The sequence below is a fragment of the Podarcis gaigeae genome (genome assembly GCF_964106915.1).
Source record: "Podarcis gaigeae genome assembly, chromosome: 9".
Lineage (NCBI taxonomy): Eukaryota > Metazoa > Chordata > Lepidosauria > Squamata > Lacertidae > Podarcis > Podarcis gaigeae.
In genome coordinates, this window is record NC_139685.1 from 50,332,877 (window position 1) to 50,347,405 (window position 14,529).

The window sequence follows — 14,529 nt, forward strand, 5'->3', positions numbered from 1 at the left end:
GAATCACATACCTCCTCCCAGATGCAGCAAGCCCCACCTGGCCAGCTGGGCAGTGTCCCTTGCCTGTCTCAGCCTCCTAGAGCACCCACCCACTGCTCCCTACATCTCAGAGCCTGCCGTGTTCGTGGTGATGAGTCCTGCAGCTCTGGTTCTCATGCACTGATCCCTATCCTCTCACCATTCTCCATCACTCCGTGAGTACTTCCTGAACCATTATCTCCTTCCCCATTCACAGCCTAGCCCAGTAGCACTAGTTCATGACACTAGGCCCAATTCTAAACGACATATGGTGCTATAGTTAAAATAACATGTCCCATCCCCCCTCCCGTTTTGTTTTTTCCATATGATGTGCAAGAGATAAAATAAAATGACCTCGTGCTTAAAAAGTCTTGAATGACACAGCCACTGAACTGGTTTACCCATCGGGTTAAATAATGGTTCCAATAAATCTTGGTTAATAAACCATGGTTTAGTGTTAGGTATGACCCCCAACCTAGTGCCTTGGCTATGTTCTTTTAACTATGGCTTGTTAGTGAAAATAAGCTGTTGTTGGCTTAATGCTCTTAGCCTATGCCTCAGTCAGATGCTGTGCAAACACAGGCACTTCCCTAGCCATGGCTTAAGTGTGATTTGTTTATTTGCCCTAACCAAATTGCCCACAAAGCAACAGAGGCACAAGCCAAGAGCTGCCCTATAATGAAATGGCTCTAGCGCTTACCTGTTTTCACTGGCACTTTCCTCTAACAGGATTCCTTCCCTGTCCAGCCTTTGATTCACAGCTACAGCACATACGGGAGATTAAAATTTAAAGGGACCTTTTTGGTTTCATCTCTTAGTAGACTTTTGTACTGTTGAAATATTGAACTTATTACAGGTGTGGTGGTGGACTGAATAATATTTTGGTGTGTGCCTCTTTTATCCTCCGGGGAGCTATTTACAAGAAAAACTAAGACAGCAATTCATGCTTGCTAACATGTTGAATTGCTGGCACCTCTTTCTTCACTCCATAGCAGTGGTGTAGTGCAGGTTTCCTCAAACTCGGCCCTCCAGATGTTTTGAGACTACGATTTCCATCATTCCTGACCACTGGTCCTGCTAGCTAGGGATCATGGGAGTTGTAGGCCAAAAATATCTAGAGGGCCGAGTTTGAGGAAACCTGGTGTAGTGTGTAGATTGCGTCTCCCCACTGAGATAAACTTCCACTGCTCGCTCGCTCTCTCTCTCTCTCTCTCTCCTCCTCCTCCTCCTCCTCCTCCTCCCCTCCTCCCCTCCTCCCTCTATTCTGTTCATTCACAGACCCTGGGAGACAGGGGGCTCAGCTACACAGCTGCATATAAAACATTTTAAATGTGTTATAAAGTGCAATATACAAATATATATTAGATGTATACTCGATGGCGACAGTGAGCTGTGCCAAATTCAATGTATTTTTCAAAACATTTTTTAAAAAAGCATTTTATCAGCTTTTTTAACAGCTTTTTAAAAAGTGTGTGTAGATTCCACCACAGTATTTCTGCCACCATGAAAGTCTACACCTATCTTCATGAGGAAGGATAGATCTGGGTACTGCCAAAAGGGAATGAAAGGGATGGAAGTAGGGTAATTGACAGACAAGGGACCAAAGCTGATAAAGGCCACAGCAGCAGACCAGAGAGTAGAAGGAAAGGTGATTATTATTACCTTTAATAATAATAATAATATAAAAACATTGGCAACTGGAGGCATCACCAGTAGACATATTATTGGTTGGGACTGCAGCATGATCAGAAGATGTAATTCTGTTTTCCTTCATGCATTCAGTGTTTGAATGCCTCTAATATTTTCATTAGGTCCAACCAAAACAACTTAAAGTAGTAAGAAATCTTTTGAGTTCATCAAAACATTAGGCTAACTTAAGTAGTAGTAATAATAATAATAATAATAATAATAATAATAATAATAATAATTTTTATTTATACCCCACCCTCCCCAGCCAAGGCCGGGCTCAGAGCGGCTTACAAGCAATAATAAAAACAAATTGAATGATTACAACTTAAAAACAAAATTAAAATACAACATTAAAATATGGAAACATTAAAATATTAAAATGTAGCCTCATCGCAGGAGGAGAAGGAAAGGAAAAAAGAAAGAAAGGGAGGGAGGGAATCAAATTGGCTCCAAGCCAAAGGCCAGGTGGAACAACTCTGTCTTACAGGCCCTGCAGAAAGAAATCAGATCCTGCAGGGCCCTGGTCTCATGAGGCAGAGCGTTCCACCAGGCCGGAGCCAGAGTTGAAAAGGCCCTGGCTCTGGTTGAAGCCAATCTAACTTCCTTAGGGCCCGGGACCACTAGGGTGTTGCTATTTATGGACCTTGAGGCTCTCTGTGGGGCATACCGGGAGAGGCAGTCCCGTAGGTATGAGGGTCCTAGGCCGTGAAGGGCTTTAAAGGTCAAAAGCAGCACCTTAAATCTGACCCTGTACTCTACCGGGAGCCAGTGCAGTTTGAAAAGCACTGGGTGAATATGCTCTCGTGGCAGAGACCCCGTGAGGAGCCTCATTGCAGCATTCTGCACCCTCTGGAGTTTCTGGGTCAGCTTCAAGGGCAGCCCCGTGTAGAGCGAATTACAGTAGTCAAGCCTGGAGATGACCGTTGCATGGATCACTGTGGCCAGGTCGGGGTGGGAAAGGTAAGGGACCAACTGCTTGATGCGGCAAAGGTGGAAAAATGTCGCCTTGGCTGTTGCTGTAACTTGTGCCTCCATGGAAAGGGAGGCATCAAGGATTACACCCAAACTTAACGGAAGGCAATGGCACTAATTGGGCCCCCGCAAGAGAAGGGACTTGGTCCCTCATCCCCATGCCATCCCAACCCAGCCATAGGACCTCTGTCTTCGAAGGATTTAGTTTCAATCGGCTCCCACGAAACCATCCAGCCACAGCTTCCAAGCATCTGGTCAGTGTGTTCAGGGCCGAGTCGGTGTGGCCATCCATCAGCAGATAGAGCTGAGTGTAATCAGCATATTGGTGACAGCCCAGCCCAAAGCTCTGGATAATCTTTTAACATAAAGATGTTAAAAAGCATCGGGGAGAGAATTGCGCCCTGCGGCACTCCACACACCAAGGAGTGGCGCGACAACATTTCCCTCCCTAGTGCCACCCTCTGTCCCCGACCAGAGATAAAAGAGCACAGCCAGTTACGGGCTATGCCATGTATCCCCACGTCTGCGAGGCGGTGGTCCAGAAGATCATAATCGACCATGTCAAAGGCTGCTGACAAATCTAAAAGGATCAGCAGTCCCAACCCGCCTCAATCCAGTTGTCTATGGAGATCATCTGTGAGGGCAACCAGAGCCGTCTCCGTCCCAAAACCAGGATGGAAACCGGACTGAAATGGATCTAAAGCCGATGTTTCCTCCAGAAACCTACCAAACTGTTCAGCAACCGCTCTCTCAATTACCTTACCCAAATATGGAAGATTTGAAACTGGGCGGTAATTGGATAGGTCTAAGGGATCTAATGAAGTTTTCTTTAAGAGTGGGGACTCAGCTACACAGCTGCATATAAAACACATTACTGCTTCCTTCAGTTCCCCTGGGAATGTCCCCGTGTCAAGGGACAAATTGATAATTTCAACCAGGGGGGTCCGCACAACATCTGGACACTCCCTAATCAGCCAAAATGGGTACGGATCAAGGAGGCAGGTGGTGGGCCTACCAACTTGGAGGAATCTATCCACATCAGCAGGGAGTATCTGATCGAAATGGTCCAGCACTGGACCTGAAGTCAGTCGAGGGTCAGTTCCGTCACTGTATCTAAATTGGCAGGGAGGTCACGGCGGACCAACAGGACTTTCTCCGCAAAAAAGCTCGCAAATGCCTCACAGCTGTGGGTCGAATTTGTGCTTAAATTTGGTTGTCCTCCTAAGGACGGTATTGACCTAATTATTCTAAAATGTTGTGCCAGGCGAGAGCTAGCGGATGCAATGGAAGTTGCAAAGTAAGATTTCTTAGCAGCTTTCATAGCCATCTCATAGGCTTTCATAAGCATCCTATAAGATGTTCTTGAGGCTCCGTCATGGGTCCGTCACCATACTCGCTCTAGCTGTCTGAGATCCTGCTTCATTTTCCAGAGCTCCTCAGTAAACCAAGGGGCATGGTTTCGACGGGGTTGCAGAGGGCGCTTAGGTGCGATCTCATCAATGGCTGTCAAGAGCCGGTTATTCCAGTCCTCAACAAGGTCATCTAATGAGTCGCCAGGAGGAGCAGGGTCCCCCAAGGCTTGTCGGAATCTATCAGGATCCATCTGTTTTCGCGGACGAGCCCAAATAGGGTTAACCTTAACCCAAGTAAGAAGGCAGAGAGGGTAAAGAGAAAAAGATTTTGCTGCGAGTGCTGGGGGGGAAAGCCCAGTCTGCAGCTTGTAATAATCCAGTAGATTAGATGTGTTGTTATGCAGTCTTAGGTTAGATCATGCTAGGTTTGCGTGCATGCATGTGTGCGTGCACACACACACACACACACACTCACTCACTCAGACATATGTGGTTTCAATTTCTATTTTAGGTAAGTTCAAAATTAATCAACCACTTATCAAGAAGCTTGTATGTCAGCAATGACTTAGAATTTGGAGTCAGATTAATAACAACAGAATTTGTATTGGCTTAAAGAATAGATTCCAGCTATGAACTCATATCTGAACCCAGTAGAAAGACACCAAAATATAGCTGTTTTTCCTGGCATAACATCACGAAATGTTAGTAATACATCTTGCAGGATTAATTAATTGCCAGAGCCAGGAGAAATACACAGAGAAAGAGAGTTATGAGTTGGGCGGGGAAGGAAGTAGGCTGTATGTGAGATCCTTCTAACCCCTGGATTCAGTAAGTGTTAACATATAAGTCAGGTTAGCTTCCTGTGTTGAGGTGATAGCTTGGGTGATGGGCCATTAAGGAAAACAAAGGAAAGGGGCTTTGCGTGAGATGGCAAATGCGTAGGGCTGCTCACCAGCTTATAGTTAGTTAGAAGACAAAGCCAGAGTTGGGAGCTTGAGACTACAGTGATATCACCTAGAAATAAAGGAGCAAGCTTTAGAGAGAGTCAGAGCAATTTTTGAGAGCCATGTTAAATTTCTGTTTGAATCCAAGGCTGAGGCTTTGGGATAAACAAGACATTTTTGAGGTGCTGACACTGTGAACCCTTCCATTGCCAGCTCAGGTTGTATATATGTATAAATAAACCATATATCATTAAGACACTACAGTCTCCACTGTGCCTCATTTCCAAAAGGAATCACAAACACAGGATAAGCTCCAGGAACCCCTGGAATCTTCTTGCACCACTCAGACATTGGGGGGGGGCATGTAACACTATCTATATCATCTATCTATCTATCTATCTATCTATCTATCTATCTAGCTATCATCTATCTATATCTATCTATCTATCTATATCTATCTATATCTATCTATCATCTATCTATATCTATCTATCTATCTATATCTATCTATCTATCTATCATCTATCATCTATCATCTATCTATCTATCTATCATCTATCTATCTGTTCCTCTGCCTAAAAAATCCACAATCAGTAGTCTGAACGACTACAGACCAGTTGCACTGACTCCAATCATCATGAAGTGTTTTGAGAAACTGGTGCGCCGTCACATTATTTCCTGTCTTCCATCAACTTTTGACAACTACCAGTTTGCATACAGGGCAAATAGATCCACGGAAGACGCTATCACTACCACTCTCCATGCTGCTCTGTTCCATCTGGAGCAGCCGGGGAGTTATGTGAGGCTGCTGTTTGTGGATTTTAGCTCTGCTTTTAACACTATCCTCCCCCATAGACTGGTGTCCAAGCTAGAGGCGATTGGACTCTCCAACTCCACCTGTCTCTGGGTTTTGGACTTTTTGTCAGAACGTTCTCAGAGGGTTAGAGTAGGGTCACATATGTCCACAGCCCTTAGCCTTAACACCGGCTCACCACAGGGTTGTGTGTTGAGTCCCCTGCTCTATACTCTCTATACGTATGATTGTACAGCCATTTATTCCAGCAACAAAATCATCAAGTTTGCTGATGACACTACGGTGGTGGGGCTCATTTCAGGAGGGGATAAGTCCGCCTATCGGGACGAGGTGGAGCGGCTTTGTGCTTGGTGTGGAGAGAACAATCTGGCTCTTAATACGACTAAGACCAAGGAATTGGTGGTGGATTACAGGAAAAAAAAGGCGGACATTCAGCCCTTGTATATCAACGGGGAACGGGTGGAGAGGGTGGCGGAATTCAGGTTTTTGGGAGTGACTATCGATCAGGGCATGACTTGGAGCGCAAATACCACTGCTCTGGTGAAGAAGGCCCAGCAGAGAATTTATTTCCTCAGACTTTTAAAGAAGAACAATCTGAGTGAGAGACTGCTGGTGTCCTTCTACCGAGGCTCCATAGAGAGCATTCTCACATACTGTATTTGTGCCTGGTTCTCCAGCTGTACAGCTAGGAAGAGGAAGGTGCTCCAGAAGGTCATAACCACAGCCCAAAGGATTATTGGTCATCCCCTCCCATCTTTGGAAGAACTGTACGGTTCCCGTTGTCTTAGGAAAGCAAACAATATCCTGCAGGATGCAACTCACCCGGGACACAGTCTGTTTGTACTACTGCCTTCTGGCAGGAGATACAGAAACATCAAGTCAAGGACAAATAGACTGAAAAATAGTTTCTATCCAAGAGCTGTGGCCTTCTTAAATGCAGTAACTCGATAGTGTGACCTGGGAGTTTGATGGGTGTGGGTGTGGGTGTGGCTGGAATGTGGTTTGTTTGGTTGTTGTTGTTGTGTTGCTTTTGTTGTTTTTAAGGGATGGCATCCAATTTCGTTGCACTTGTGCAATGTTGCACTTGTGTAATGACAATAAAGAATCTATCTATCTATCTCTATCTATCTATCTATCTATCTATCTATCTATCTATCATCTATATCTATCTATCATCTATCTATCTAATTTTTGTTTGAAGCAAAAAATATTTCCAAGTCAAGCTGAATTGCCAAGATCAGGCATGCAAGATGGGAAGAGAGGGAGGAACAATGGATCTGACCATTGATTTTACAGACCACATTTAGAACTGAAACCAGTCAGTGTATCAGAAACTAGGAGGTGCCACAAAGAAAGGCATGGAAATCTGATTTGCAAGGGGAGATTGTTTACTTATGAAAGAAGGTAACTTTTTCTAATCTCCCAGTCCCATGCACTGCAGATATGCAGAGATCCAGGATCCAACTAGGCAGAATGAGCTGCTTTTTCTCATTTTGAAGCAAGAAAAGCAATACACACTTTGCCTTCTAAAGATGGCCCTCTCTAAAACCATTAATCCCAGCATCTAAAATTACCCAACTGCACCACTGTTCTCGGGAGCAAAATCCCTTTAGCTCCAACTTTACGGAGCTAACAAATCAAGGAAAAGTTCATTGTCATTTATTTTGAAAAGTGTCGATGGTCATTAAAGGCCAGCTAGATGATATATACACGAAGAATTCCAAAGCAACTTCAGAACAGCATATAACCAGTGATTTGTACAATCCGGAAATCATTACACAGACACTATTTGCAACTTAACAAGTTGCTGTGCAATCCCCAAATCCAATTCTATAGGTCAAGCTGATCATTCAGATGGGAATCAAATTGATACAAGCTCCTTTACTGTTCTGACCTTTCAGTTTCTCAGCTGTGCTCTGTTGACCTATTTAGGGCTTGAGTGACTCCATGGGGAAAAAGTGCATTGGGACATTTTGACACTAGAAGTGCTAACATTTTCCTTTCCACCATACACCATTTATCACACAATTCCAATTACTGGTCACTTCTGCAGTTTTGTATTTAAAGATGGAGAGTCAAATTACATTTGTAGCTGGAGTCACAGGGTGCTTATTACATTTTCACCCGATTTTATGATTGATCACATTTCCTCAGACCACCCACTTGCGCCCGAGAATTTGCTGTCTGAAGCCATAAATCTGAACCACACTGGTTTTGTCCAAATGTCGCAGAAGAGCTAGTGTGGTTTTTGTGTCAAAAAGAATCAATGTTTGAACTACAACCTGATTTGATGGTACATTTACGAAAGTAGATTAAAGTCGTAAATGCAGGTTCTCTGAATCTCAAATCCTATTGCATTGGGCACTTGAAAATTTATTATTTCCATTTTCAGGTCCAGTACAAATCTAGCAACCTCTGGACCATAAACCAATAATGGCCCTTGGCCCTTCATCAAATCAACTCTGTTAGGAAGCAAATGCTGTGCAGGTAAGTTAAATGCCCTGTGTCTAAATCATGGGTAGGCAAACTAAGGCCTGGGGGCTGGATCCGGCCCAATCACCTTGTAAATCTGACCTGCAGTCAGTCTGGGAATCAGCGTGTTTTTACAGGAGTATAATGTGTCCTTTTATTTAAAATGCATCTCTGGGTTATTTGTGGGGCCTGACTGGTGTTTTCACATGAGTAGAATGTGTGCTTTTGTTTAAAATGCATCTCTGGGTTATTTGTGGGGCATAGGAATTTTTTCATCATTTCCCCCCAAATATAGTCCGGTCCCCCACAAGGTCTGAGGGACAGTGGACCAGCCCTCTGCTGAAATAGTTTGCTGACCCCTGGTCTAAGTACTCTAGAATAAGCATATGACAATGTGAAGGTCTGGGCATGGCTGAGGCTTGCATAATCTTTGTGTTCCAGGAAAGTTAACCAGAAAGGTGGGCCAGACATCTTGGAAAGTTGAATTCCCCACCATCTCAAGGCGGGGATAAGAGAACTGGAGAACTCGTATTAGGAAATGATGACAATACTGAACTCTTTATGGAGAAATTCCTCCATTCCAATGTTCTTATGCATTGTGTGGTAGGGTGTTATGTTCCTTCTGAACCAGAATGTAAGCCTCGGGGCAGAGGTCATCAATGCAGCACCTGTGGGCACCATGTGCTCGCCTGTACTTCCTATGGTGCTCTCAAATGTTCTCAATAAATATCCCCTCAAAAATGCACCAACACTTCAGAGACGGTTAGTTGTTCTGCTCAGTTCCTGTTTTCACTGGCTTGGCCTCTCCTGCATTGAATTGCACTCCCTTAAACATGCCCACTGCTTCTATGGCTCCTGCCTTAGAGGCTGGGGAGGCAGAAGATGTGGAGAGATGTTGTTGCTATCGCTCTTGAGACTGAAGGGGCAGAAAGGGGGAACCAGTGGCGAGCCACATCAACACACTTCTGCCTGATTTGCATTATCCTCACTGCCATACATAAAATGCAGACATCCTTCAAAATTCACATTTCTCCAAATCTGCAACCCAGCCACGGTAATGGGTATAAAAACTCATATGCTAGATTAAAGGGTGCATTAAAATGTATTTATTGGTGGAAATATCATACAATGTTAGGATTTTTTAAAAAGTATACTAGGCATAATTATATACAATAATATGCATATTAGGAGAGAATGGCACTAAAATATTTTCTCTAGGACTTTTTTTAATGTTAAAAATACTTATGTGGCAATGTGGAGAACTGAAGTTAAGACTGGAAAAATAAGAAACTGAGAGGAAACAAGCATTTTCAGATTTACCCCTCCGTAAGTAGGAATAGGCATTTATACACATAGATGTACAGCTTAACGTAGCTGCAGCAGGCCAAGTCATCTGATCTAAACACCCCAGAGCATCTTTCGCTGGGGAAAAACTGAACAATCTCATTAGGTGGGAAGGCTGAGGTCAGAGGTTGAATTATGTTTACTTCACACTTTGACATAGCTGTGAGTATATCGCAGTGGCAAGAGTGCAATGTCTAAGCCAGAAAACCTGAGAATAGTAACTCAGTCCAACATGCTGTAACTGAAGCTGCAAATAAAACATCTTACTCTAGAACTGGGTAGAAAATGAAATGCAAACCACATTTGACAGTGTGAAATTTCTCAGTTATATTTCAGTACAAAGGCAAGACTGTTTTGCTGCTGAGTTTCACACAACTGGCTTGCCTAAAGCCCTCCGCCGCAAAATCAATTTTCAAAGGCTTTGAGATTTCAAAACAATTTTTTTCTTTTTTAAAAAAATATGCACACATTTAAGATGAAACGTTACAGTTGTGTTACACACAAGCCACAGCAGGAAATGCACACTCTACAATCAGTCACAAGGGATAGGAACTGCTGATCCAGCAGTCCTGTGATAAAACTCATCTCCAAAGAGATTTAAAAAACTATATAACTGGCACTGTTCCTTAAGAAGGCAAAATTCCAGCAAATAACAGGGGGAAAGGAAAGTTGAAAAGAGACACATTTTATTTGAACCAATTCAAGAAAGAGAAGAGTGTGAAAATGAACACAAAGCTGAGCTTCCCTTGGTTATTCCTGAGACATCTTGTGACACGATGACATTTAGGCTGAATCAAGACACATCAAGAAAAGTGTTTCAGGAAAGCACATTTCAAACCTCAGAATGGAAAATCCCGTTGGCGAAAGATGGAACTCCACGGCGCCATCTGGTGTCACAGTGTTATAATGCATTTAAAATGTTTTTTCTTTACAAATGTAGCTGAGTCCATAAATAGCAGTAGGAAGTATGGTGGGGCGGGAGTGCCTGCCTGATCTCCCAACAGCTGAGTCGCCACTGCAGACCAGGAAGATGAAGGCAGGGTGGAGAGAGATTGGCTCTGCATTGCTCCTTGCCCTCTCATTCTTGGTATGCAACAGCAATTCATTTATCAGGCGGTAGGGAGACGCATGGGACGCAGGTGGCACTGTGGGTCAAACCACAGAGCCTAGGACTTGCCGATCAGAAGATCGGCGGTTCGAATCCCCCAATGGGGTGAGCTCCCGTTGCTCGGTCCTTGCTCCTGCCCACCTAGCAGTTCGAAAGCACGCCGAAGTGCAAGTAGATAAATAGGTACCGCTCCAGCGGGAAGGTAAACGGCGTTTCTGTGCGCTGCTCTGGTTCGCCAGAAACAGCTTAGTCATGCTGGCCACATGACCCGGAAGCTGTACTCCCGGAAGTGCTCCCTCAGCCAATAAAGTTAGATGAGCACTGCAACCCCAGAGTCGGCCACGACTAGACCTAATGGTCAGGGGTCCCTTTACCTTTACCTTTTTAGGTTCCACCACGCCACCTCAGCATTAACTGTTGCAGATTAAATAAAGTTAGGAAAGAATGTCAAGTACTATAGTTGCACCTGGCAGATTCTCTAACTCTTTGGTGCATCAAAATCCTTACAATTCTATCTTTAAAATAAGAGTTTTTCTCTTCAGAATACTATGGTTTCATTGCTCCTCAGCGCACTCAGCACAGTTATGAGTTACCCTTAAAGAGATGCTGTACTATTTTAATGGATGTTTCACAGTAGTGGTCCCTCATCTATGGAATGCCTTCCCCAGAGAAGCCTGACTGGCATAAAATTTGATTATTTTTTTGGCACCCACTCAAATTCTTTTTGTTCACCTTTAAATTGTTGCTTTAAAACTTTGCTATTTTAAATTACCTGCCACTGCTGCTTTTAAAAGTGCTTTTATTCTTTGCTATTGTAACAGGTTATTTTGCTGCTTATTATATCTTGGTTTTCAACACCCTTTTATATATTTTTTTTATTTCTGCCTGTGCATACTGTCATTGTTTTCTGGTTTTGTCTTAGCTTATTATCTTTATTATTTATCTTCAGAAAATAATAACTAAATTATATGGAGAGCGGGGATGAGGACGGAGAGCTTCATTGAATACTGTTCAGTTTGGGGTTAGAAGTAAATAATTAAATGTTGAGGACTTCCGGAGGCGACGCGAACGGCAATGGCTGCCCTCTTCTAGCTGTGAAGGGGGAGCTCCGCAGAAACAGGTCGTCTGCTACGGCGAAGCGGAGGCCCGCATCGGAAACCCACAGGCAGCGAAAGCCTGTGGTCGTGGGACTCGGCGGGCACCAGAAGCGCCCCCCGAAACGGAGATGTAAGGGGTGTAAGGGGTTTCGGAGCATGGAAGGGCTGGCGCGGTGCTGTGAGTCGATCGCTCTTTCTGTGGAGTGAAGCCACATAGCCTCTGTCGGTGAGCGCTGACCTTTTTTCCTGGGAACATTCGATTCGAAAAGCAGCAACCCTAGAGTAAGAAAAGACAGAAAGAATTGGAGGCTAAATTATTGTAAATTCGGCTAAAAGCGGGAGACGCAACCAGGAAGTCCGTCTCCCACCCCTGCTTAAGATCTAAAGCAAAGGACTTTGATGTTTGGAGCCTTTGAAGAGGCGTTAAAAGCAATCAATCTGTGCATCTACTGGAGCTGTTTCTATGGAGCTTTAGGACTTAATCGTTTAAGTGATTTACTTTTTAGTATGGACTGTGCTCTACCTCTTCTTTTGGAGTTACAACTTTACAGAGAAACCCAGGCAGTCGGACTGCATGTTTAACAGAACTGTCAGATTGCAAACTTTGACACTTTGTTACTTTGGTTTGCTACAAGCTGAGTGTTATTGTAACTGTTATATTGAATCATCTTTTCTGGCACTTGCTAGAGACATTGTGGTGTTTTTAAGACCAACTCTGCTAACTACAGGAAAACTGAAGGTTCTTTGGGAATTAATGGCTGTTTGGACATTGTTTTAGAAGTATTGGAACTTCGGAACGATTGGAGTTTTAAACAATTGATTTTAACAATTTGGCTTCTTCCCTCAAAATATATTCAAACTCCCTCTAGAGGATTTTGGATTTACAATTGTATGTGACTTTGCTTTCTCTTTCCTTTCCTCCTATTTGGTTGTTTACCCTCTGGGCTGGTGGATTCCTATGGGAACACACTCAGTTTGACCTTGACTAGTAAACTGGAATGAGTGGCCCTGGGAAAACAAGAGAGGCTAAAGCGAAAGCTAAACAAACAACTTTGACTTTAATTTCACAGCCGCGTAGATCATCTGTCCCTGCTGTTTTGGAAGGGGAAGAAGGAATTGAGCAACCTTTGCTGGAAGATATGGCAGCAGGAGGAGCCACCTCAGTACTAGATAAAATCTTTGAAAAATTGGAAGCTTTGGATAAAAAAGTGGATGAGCAAACAGCTAAGATTGATCAAAATACAGCCAGCATTAATAAATTAACTGAACAAGTCACTTTGAATGCACAATCAATTGGGAAATTATTTGAAGCCACCGCAGAAAACCGAAAATTGGCAGAGGAAGCCAACCAAAAAGCTGAAGAATTAAAGCAGGAGGTAAAACCATTGCATAAGCAGATTGGAAAACAGCAGGCCTATCTGTCTATGATAGAATTACGGGCTCGGGAAAATAATTTGAGATTGAGGTCAATATTAGAACTTGAACAAGGGAATTTAATTGAGTTCCTGACAAAAGAATTTTCCAAGTTTTGGCCTTTGGAGGAAGAAAAGGACTTTAAAATTGTGACTGCTTTTAGACTTGGAAAATTAACAAGGAAAGACAGGCCCAGAGACTGCTTGATTACCTTGAGATCTAAGAAGGAAAGAGACAAAATACTAGGCCTACATTACGAAAAGTCACTTGAAATTTTGGATAGAAGAGCAGAAATTTATAAAGATATCCCAAAACAACTTTTAGACCTTAGATCCACCTACACTGAGTTAGTAAGATTGCTGAGGAGCAATTCAATTGTCTTTAGGTGGGAATTTCCCCAAGGATTATCTTTTACATTCAGAGGGAAGAAGGTGAAAATTAAAACAGCCGAGGATAAAGAAAAATTTTTGAGTGCCTATGGAGAGGACCTTCAGAAAGGGATTGAAAGACCTTCAGGGTCTGGACCATCGCCTGCACCTACACCTACACCTACACCTTTGGGGTCTGAAGATCAGGACAAAAAGATACCACCATCAGAGGAATAACAGATTTGTCCAGGATGTCTCTGCAACTTCTGAGTTGGAACATTAATGGCTGCAATTCCCCGCAAAAAAGGAGAAGAATATTTCATGTATTGAAAAAAGAACAATTGGACATTATTTGCTTGCAAGAAACACATGTGACTAGGCTCCACAGAAAAGTGTTAATGAACAAAAGATTAGGCCAAGAATTTATCTCTTCAGACCGAGTCAAGAAAAGAGGAGTGGTGATATATGCAAAGGAGAGCCTGTCACCAAAATTTTTATTTAAAGATGAGCAAGGAAGAATTCTGGCAATTGAGATACAAAACCAAGGAGAAAAGTTTTTGATATTAGGAATCTATGCACCAAATGAGGGGAAATCGGAATTTTATAAGAAGCTGCATGAGATAATGCTGGACTATCTGAACTATGACAACATCATTATGAGGGGAGATATGAATGGGGTGGCATCAACCAACATGGATAAGTCACACAACCAAAACGTGACAAAAGATGGCAGACTACCTAAAACATTTTTTGAACTGACTGACAATATGGACTTGATTGATATTTGGAGGACAAAGAACCCCCTGGGAAGAGAAGGAACATTCTTTTCTGAAGCCTAACTGACATGGACAAGAATCAACCAAATATGGATAACTAGAGGTCTGGCACCTAAGACAAGAAAAGTGGAAATCTGCCCAAAGACCTGCTCCGACCATAAT